Here is a 10,000-nt window from a genome sequence, read left to right as displayed (position 1 = left end):
CTTCCATACGCAATTCAATTATCATCTGTTTGCACAATTCAGGCTTCTAATTTACTTTTACGATTACACCTTCCAAGTATTGCCAAATCGCTTAACATTAAATGCCCAACCCCTCGAAAGGAACAGTCGGATGAATACATAAATTCCGAATCAACTATTCAAAGAAGCAAGCACTTCAGAGCCAGTTGAAATGAAATATTTTTGTCCATTCGCTGAATCAGAAAGGAAAAGGTCACTACCTTCATCACATAAATCACATCGGGCAAATCGAATCTTGTCTGTTTACTAATCCAAATCCCAGCGCGAGCAGGACAAAGCTCGGACCAATTGTGTCTTGCGCTGGCATAACACAGTCTCATTATAAGTAACGACGCACTTCGTTGAATCTGAAAGCAGCTGTGAATCTCGACGGTCTTTCAGTCTAAAAAAAGAAAAGAAACAGAATAAAAAGTATGAAAATACTGCAGTGAAAACACCGTTGTTTCCAGGTTCTGTAACAAATGGTAAGACCTTGAAAGACAAAACACATCGTTCCTAATATGACGGAGTATCGCTTGCAGAAGGGAAAAGAGATATTTACTCTCGCCATTATAAGAGGAACGCTTCCTGGAAACGTTTCTCTTACGATAACTATCACTTTTCCTCTCTTTCTCCCCCTCACGACTTTTCCTGTCACTTTTTTTTTTTTATTGAACGCTGCTTCGACTTAATGGTTACGATGTTGATATGACTCTGGGTTTTAAACCTGATCTTGGCTTTTTGTCCTTTTTTGTCCTTTCTTGCATAATTTTTTTTTTAACTTTCAAAGTGGAATTCTGTGTACTCTAACTCAGATTCTTGACAAGTTGGAATTCTGTGTACTTCGGCTCAGATTCCTGACAAAGTGGAATTCTGTGCATGTTAAACTCAGATTCCTGACAAAGGGGGGATTCTCTGTACTTTAACTCAGAGTCCTGACAGAGTAGAATTCTAAGTACTTTAACTCAGATTCCTGACAAAGTGGAATTCTGTGTAATTTAATTCAGATTCCTGACAAAGTGGAATTCTGTGTACTGTAAACTCAGATTCCTGACAAATTGAAATTCTGTGTACTTAAATTCAGATTCCTGACAAAGTGGAAGTCTGTGTACTTTAACTTAGATTCCTGACAAAGTGTTAATTCTGTGTACGCTAACTCAGATTCCTGGCAAAGTGGAATTCTGTTTACTTTAACTCAGATTCCTGAAAAGTGGAATTCTGTGTACTTTAACTCAGACTCCTGACCAAATGGAATTCTATGTACGTTAACCTGCATTCCTGACGAAGTGGAAATCGGTGTACCTCAACTCGGAGTCCTGACCAAGTGGAATTCTGTGCAAAGTGGAATTCTATGCACTTTAACTCAGATTCCTGACCAAATGGAATTCTAAGTACGTTAATCTAGATTCCTGACCAAGTGGAATTCTATGTACTTTAACTAAGATTCCTGACAAAGTGTAATTCTGTATACTTTAATTCAGATTCCTGACCAACTGGAATTCTGTGTAATTTAAACTCAGATTCCTGACAAAGTGGAATTCTGTGTACTTTAACTAAGATTCCTGACAAAGTGGAACTCTGTGTACTTTAACTCAGATTCCTGACCAACTGGAATTCTGTGAACTTTAACTCATATTCCTGACAAAATGGAATTCTGTGTACTTAAACTCAGATTCCTGACAAAGTGGGATTCTGTGTACTTTAACTCAGATTCCTGACAAAGTGGGATTCTGTGTACTTTAACTCAGATTCCTGACAAAGTGGGATTCTGTGTACTTTAACTCAGATTCCTGACAAAGTGGGATTCTGTGTACTTTAACTCAGATTCCCGACTAAGTGGAATTCTGGGTACGCCGTTCAAGGCTAAATAGCAATAGCTCCCATTTTCATCAAACTGACAGCTGCTATCTGTTGTCAGAGTAACAGAGCATAATCCATTTTATCTTGGGTCAACATAACAACTTTTAATACATCAATGAATATATTTTATGACAGCCATCTCAATATAGTTCCTCTTTCTTATTAATGATTAACTTTCCTAATACATTTTATATTCCAATCCCTTTTTTTGTAAATTCGTCATTACCCTTACGAGTTTGTTGGCTCGCGATACGAGCGCTGGAACCCATAGCTGCTGTCTCCCCTACCCTCCCGATCCCCTACCTACCCTGCCCTAAACCAGGGCTGAAAAACAGGTTTGCAGGAGGCGGGTGGATGTCTCCCCTACCTACCCCGCCCCCACCCGGGGCGGACAAACCAGTTTGCAAGGGGTGGGGTGGCTATGTCATGTCTCCCATACTGTCAACAGGGGAAGGACAAAAAAAAAAAAAGATCCACTCGCATTTTATTATTATAGAATATTTATGTGTATGCAGTTATTCACAGGTATCAGGAAATGCCGTTAAACACTTACTCTGTATATATACATAAAATAACAATTATTATCCCGATATAAGAGATGGCTTAAAAATAATTTCCAAACGCCAACTGCATACTTCTGCAAAGCCCTTGTAAACTCAAAACTTGGATTTCAACCTCAGAAGTTTCTGTGCAAGATTTCATGCGTGTAAAGCAAACAGAGGTTTAAAGGGTACATTTACCACAAGGAAATCTTTATCGTATGCTGGGCTGCAGTATATTTATGTATATGTATATATGTATATATATATAATATATATATATATATATATATATATATATATATATATATATATATATATATATATGTTTGTGTATGTGCATATATATTATATATTCATATATATATTTATATAAGTATATATATACACATATCTATATATATATATATATATATATATATATATATATTATATAATATATATATATATATAACATATATATATATATATATATATATATATATATATATATATATATATATATATATACATATATATATACTGTATATATTCATATTGATATAAGTATATGTACATGTAACTATATATATATATATATATATATATATATATATATATATATATATATATATATATATATATATATATATACATAATTTGTATTAAACCGCCAAACAGATTATATATTTTTATACTAAGACTGACGTTCTCTTTCGTTACCTTGGATGTTATAGTTGCTAATAAACTCTTCATAAGGAACAGAGATAAAGTCAGATTTTGAAATTTCCAAAGCAGCAAATACAACTAAGTAAAAAAAAAAAACTACAAAAATATTTCCTGAAAAATTCATATGGTAAGTATTATTCGGCTGATTTCAGAAACTAAATTGAATTGAACTCAATACAGAATTTAGACCAAAGGCCAAGCACTTGGACCTATGAGGCCATTCAGCGCTGAAGCAGAAATTGACAGTAAAAGGTTTGAAAGGTGTGACAGGAGGAAAACCTCGCAGTTGCACTGTGAATCAGTTGTTAGGAGAGGGTGGAAAGTAAGATGGAAAAAAGAGAATATGAAAGGAGGTACAGTAAATCGAATGAAAATGGTTGTAGCTAGGGGCCGAGGGCACTCTGCAAAGAACCTTAAGTAATGCCTACGATGCACCGCATGAGGCGCACTGACGGCACCAACCCCCTACGGGGGCAAAAACTAAATTAACGGCGACTGTTAGTCAAAATTCCATTTTATAAAAACACACAACAATTTAGCCAGCTGAAATACATCAAAAAGAATCGTGATAAATTACTCTGAGCAAAGAGGTCAACTAGATAAAAGCGTTTGTGATGTAGTTGCTAAAAGCCTTTCACGAATAACTGACGCTTAGACATTTTCAGTATCTAATTTCCCTTTGTGTAGTCTTTTACGTCTGTGTGGTAAATTTTTTTTTTCCAGGTAATCGTCAACAGGTAATGTTGGTGTTATTTTTATCTAAAGAGATATTCAAGAGTCAAAAGTAAAGCCAATTGTTATTCCAAGAAGCGCTTTTCATCTACGGATATGTTCAGACCTCTGGAATAAGAAAATGTTGAGCATTACCGCAAATAAAAGGAATATTTTTATTATTAAGCTTTGTCGCTTTTATACCTGCAAGTTATTATCATTTAGCCCTGAACGCGCTACATGGCATTACACGTAATCACAAATCTCAAGAAAGAAAACTAAAAAAAGTTACTGCAAAAAATAAATCGGCATAGTTTCTAGGATATCTATACATAAAAATAATATGAACATTTTACATCGTATAGTATTCTTCATGGAATTATTATCGTAAAAGTTACCTAACCGCAGGGACTGTAGTATCCCGGTTATCTATGTAAAAGCATAAACTCCCACACGAATCATTTGTGTCTAACGGCTGATTTGCATTAAAGCAAATACGGTCAATGTAGTACTCGAATGCCTACTGGACATTAGAACATAAATGAAAAGTTTCTAAACCAGCAAACATTACTGAAGTGAGGCATCCCCCTTCCACTGGTATAGTTTATGAAACATTCCTACAAAAAATAATTCATTAAGATAATAGAGAAATAAATCGTTGAAGAGTCTAATACTTAACTATGTGTGTTTTAAGTTAATGTATGTTGCTCATGATTTAAAGCTGTCTTAATAGAAACATAGTCCACGAGGAATCCTAAAGCTAACAGACAAATAAATCAGTCAATCAATAATTATATAAATGATAAATTCATTTCATGCGATGTCTTAAATATATCTTATGGGATAAATATTTATTGGAAAGACACAGAATGTCTGAAATATAAATTATATGTGAACAACATTCTCTCTCTCTTTTTTTTTTTTTTTTTTTTTTTGCAAGTCAAGAAAGGAAGGTTACTTATTCTACGTAATCTCGCGCGCAATGCTATTAGGCTGTGGTTCGATATGAAGGCCTATGAAAGATGCTTAAGAAATAGCCTAAATAATGTTGAAAAGAGTCCAATTCGTGGAAAAAGATAGTTAAGAGAGCAGCTGCAATCTCAGATATATCAAGAAATGAGTAATCGTTCGGCACTACAGTGCTCCTTCGCACCAATAAAGGAATTTGAAACACGACAGCTACAATTCTTACTGAAATCATCACAACCATTGAATCGCAGCAACGTTCGATAAATCACTACAACGCGACAGGAAAAAAAAAAAAGGGACGAAGGGAAAGAAGAGAGCGAGGAAAGGTGATATCTATTGTAAGAGGGACGTTTCCAGGAAATGGTGAGGGTAAATATTATCTCTTTTTCCCTTCTGTAAACGATATTCTGTCAAATTAGGAGCGATGTGTTATGTCTTTGCTGGGTCTTACCATTTGTAACAGAACCTGGAAGCAACGGGGGTGTTTTCACTGGTTTATCTCCCTACTTTTTACTCTATTTCTTTTTTTTTTTATGAAAGACCATCGAGATTTACTGCTGCTTTCAAGTTACGACGAAGTGGGCCATTATTTATAATGACATTGTATTAAACTATCACAAGAGACAACTGGTAAAATCTATGTCCTATCGATTTGGGATTAGGATTATAAAACAGACAGTCTTATATTGGCCAAATGTGATTTATGGAATGGAGGAATTGACCTTATTCTTTCTAGCTCGAGACTGGGCAATAATATTTGGTTTGGGCAAGATAAAAAAAGTATTTGTTCTTTTTACAATAATTGATTTAACGTTACTTATTCATTTTACTGCTTTTGGAGGATGTTGGAATTCATAATGGTGAAGCAATCTGGTATAGAATTGCACGACACAGTCATGAAAAATTAATGTTTGCGAAATGGAAGTTGACAATAAAACAATTTAAAAATGAGATATCATGACAAAGAAAACTGAGCACCTTATTTACTTAAAAATGAAATAAATGATATCAAAATAGAGAAGTAGTTTCTTCACGGACTTATTATTTCTATAAGACGAATTAACCGTGAATACACTGTAATATCTCTGACGTATGAATAGGAACGTAAACTACTCGTCCCATATCTGTAATTAGTTTGCAATTGATCTGTTTTGAAGCCATTAAGCTGAATGATTACTTAATCAGATATTCTTTTATATCAAATACTTTAACCACTAATATATATATATATATATATATATATATATATATATATATATATATATATATATATATATATATATAATGTGTGTGCATGTGCGTGTGCGCGCAACGTATGTGTCTAAGTACGAGTTAGCACGTATGTGTTCTAAAATAGAAAACTATGACCGTGACGACCCGCGGATTGCTAGACTTTTTATATTGCACAACAAAAGCTATCAAAAACCATTCTCATAAGTGCAGTTTTCCATTACTAACAGTAATACAGTCTTACATAAAACAAAAAAAACATCCAATTTATATCCTACTGACAGTCTTGTAACTCGAAGTGACAACCTTAATGCTAAGACCTAAAACTACTCAGAGTGACTTGTTTTATATTGCAAGGTAACGTTTGTAAATTGTACGTATGCGTTTATGCGTTTTATATATATATATATATATATATATATGTGTGTGTGTGTGTGTATATATATATATATATATATATATATATATATATATATATATATATATATATATATATATATATATATATATATATATATATATATATATAAATATATAAATATATATATGTAATGTAAATATACAAATATATACATGTATCTATGTAAACATATGTATGTATGTATATATACATAAATATATATATATATATATATATATATATATATATATATATATATATATATAGTACATATATGTATTTTATTATATAACATATATATAATTATATGTTTGTTTATACTAGTGGGATGAGCTGGAATTCAACAATACCCTGTCAAAAATAAACAATACTATGAAGCATATTCGTGATTGCATTTCCTCATTATAACAACCCTATGCCCACGAAACCTTTACTGTACAAAGATCAGCCGTAGTGCTTATGTGCATTCAGTACCCCTGCGACAGAAGCCGCTTGACTGCCCGCCCGTTCCCTAATTCTGGACCCCATTCTTTCTTCCAACACCCCCACATCCACTCCCCACCCCCCCGTCAAATCCCTTTTACATTATAAGATGCAGTTATCATTGAGGTAATCCTTGCATAAAACTGAACACGGATTTTCTCTTTCCAAAACTCGTAATACAAACTCATAAAAGATAATGGCACACTTGGCTTTGTTTGGGATGGAGCCTAAATTTCGGACTTACGTCAAGAATTGTTCTTACCGACCCCGGTTATCTTCTCGTTACACACACACACACACACACACAAAGGTAAGTAGAGAGAGAGAGAGAGAGAGAGAGAGAGAGAGAGAGAGAGAGAGAGAGAGAGATGGGAAAAGAAGTGTAGCTAAACCCAGGATCCTGCGGAAACCTAATCCACTCAGCAGCTACCTGAACTTAAAATATCACGTATAAATACTGACTAAAAATGTTATAAATGATATTTAGTTTTTCTGAATCAGACCACTGAGCTGATTAACAGCTCTCCTAGGGCTGGCTCGAAGGATTACACTTATTTTACGTGGCTAAGAACCAATTGGTTACTCTAAAAATGTAGCTTATTGAACGGGACTATATGCAAATAATTTATTATGGAATCCGAAAACATTATAGCGAGAAAAAATGAATTTTTCTATCACCAGAAATAAATTCCTCTAACTCTTCATTAGCCAATGTTGCGGTTGGGAGTAATATCGAACTCCGGCCCATCGAATGACGGTCTGACATAAGCTCAACCAACTCGGCCAACAAAGGGCTCACTCAGCAAAAAGCTACCTGGACTTAACCAAATATCACGTATGAATATTGATTGATGTATATAGGATGTTAAAATGATATTATCAGTTTTTTTCTGAATCAGATATCCAAGAGAGAGAGAGAGAGAGAGAGAGAGAGAGAGAGAGAGAGAGAGAGAGAGAGAGAGAGAGAGAGAGAGTGTGTGTAGCTAAGTAAATCAATCATGACTGTACAATGTATTTCGAAATATTATTGGTCTGAGCTCTGTTGTAATTGATGTTAAGAATTTTACCAAATAAAATCTTACTCTAAAAATGTATTCCCTTATTGAACGATCAGTAATCTATATGCATATAAATAATTTAATATGTATTCTCCTTTAGGAGAAAAAATGAAGTATATTCTCCTTTACGAGAAAAAATGAAGTGTTGATTTATATGGAACAATCAGTATTCTGTAGAAATACAAATAAATCCTTCTAAATAAATCTTGTAACATATAAAAGCTACAATGTTGATTTGTGTTGAACAGTGAGTAATATACATAGATACAAATGAATAAATCTATATATTTTCTTGTAACATACATGCACACACACACACACACACACACACACACACACACACACACACACACACACATATATATATATATATATATATATATATATATATATATATATATATATATATATATATATATATATATCCACCACCATTTCCCTAGCCCTAATGCACCACTGCTGTAGGTTTAAAACAGACCCCGTTAACATGAACAGCTATAGCCTACAGGGCTACCAACCTGCCGAACTCTTTAATTGCAAGCTAGAAATAGCATCGCTGTGAAGCCGGTATCACAGTCAGTTAATAAACTGCATTCTGTCTAGCATGTTAAGCTACTTTAGTACCTCCGAAGGTACTGTTTGGCGAAAGTTTCGAAAACACGTTTAGCAAAATTTGATTTTTCTCGCCGACAGACGATGCTAGCAATGTAATTTCTTTCTACTCTAGCGCTTTGGAACGATTTTAGATCGAATTGCTGATTAACGATTACCATAGTAAAGTAATACTGACTTATCTGGAATAAAACCGTACTTAAAAGAAAGACAAAAACAGTATAAATACTAACCGAGTCAGTAGGTAGGCCTATAGGTCTAGGGTTTGCTAAACCTACGCCTTTCCCTTTGTGTTACTATTCTTAAAGGTTATTTTTTCCTCGGCACGTCGATTCGGTAACTCGTACCGGTACCAAAAAGAAATCACTTCTATATATTGGAAATTATGTTACACTTAGAATGAAGTTTAAATGGTACAGCATCTTAACAAATTAGTTGGAGGGCGTAGCCTAGGTATGGCCTAGGCTACCAAGCTTCATTCACGTAGGCTACTAATATCAATCCGTGAGACATATCGTCTGACGAAAACAAATTAAAGCAGGGTTTGTCACTCATAAAAAAATACGTGTAATTTTACTCTGAATTGAATAATAGGAGTTGTTTCTACGGTTCGTTTACGTCGTCCTGAAGTAATACTCAAGTGTGAAGTTTCGGAATTCCGTTGAGAAACAACGTTTGATGACGTGCATTCTATGAAACAACTTTACTGCTGCCTTTACATGTCATAGATGAAATCCTACTGGCCTACCTATTGCAAAGAAGTCTTAATGACTGGCAAAATACAGCAGGTGTCATTACGCATCACGGCAGCATGTTACAAGAGACATGTTGATACAACCGGTAACCTATAGGCCTACTGGCTTACTTATTTACTATGCCTTTGCATAAAGGAGCAAGACCGTTTTTACTTTGTATCTAATAGTATATATAAGATTAATGATGTCCCGGCGTCAGAATTAAAACTGTCACAGTAATTAGATGCCAAAATAATATGCTGAAAATATACGACATGTTAAACTAGAAAGTGAAGGAAGGGAGACAGTCTTTACTTACCCTTCGAATGTTATTCCATCTTCTCCCGACGATTTCCCTACTCCTAATCCTGCAAATGCAAGCTGCACACCGTACCGGTACGACGATAACGAACGAAAACAATCACAGCACATAATTATAAGTGACTAACAAAATCGCCGCGGTTCCCGGACGTTTAAAAGACTGCTCTGCCCGGGCGAGCAGCGCCATCTTGGTTGCGTCTCACCGAACTACATAGTGCTAGCATGAAGGACTATCTCCAGCTGATATTAACGTCATTAACATATTTTAGACCATCTAACGCGTATAGTATATAACTGATACATTCACCTTTTAAAAAACCAGATGATTGTGTGAGGAATAAACCGAAAACAAAGGAG

The 10,000-nt window shown here is 34.4% G+C and overlaps 1 protein-coding gene across 2 annotated transcripts in view; it reads right to left on the bottom strand.

The window, feature by feature from the left end:
* LOC136852451 (uncharacterized) overlaps positions 1–10,000 on the bottom strand; it is a 608,387-nt gene that overhangs the window by 597,245 nt on the left and 1,142 nt on the right. Inside the window, exon 1 of one of the 2 annotated variants that reach the window (XM_067127082.1) lies at positions 9,642–10,000. This exon is cut by the window's right edge and continues 1,142 nt beyond it. The gene's annotated coding sequence lies outside the window, so the exon portion shown is untranslated. The remainder of the gene's footprint in view (positions 1–9,641) is intronic. The other variant, XM_067127083.1, reaches the window with a different exon arrangement.

The sequence above is a fragment of the Macrobrachium rosenbergii genome, chromosome 25 (assembly GCF_040412425.1).
Source record: "Macrobrachium rosenbergii isolate ZJJX-2024 chromosome 25, ASM4041242v1, whole genome shotgun sequence".
NCBI classification, from domain to species: domain Eukaryota; kingdom Metazoa; phylum Arthropoda; class Malacostraca; order Decapoda; family Palaemonidae; genus Macrobrachium; species Macrobrachium rosenbergii.
The sequence above is the reverse complement of the archived record's forward strand: the minus strand, read 5'-3'. Positions and strand labels throughout refer to the sequence as shown.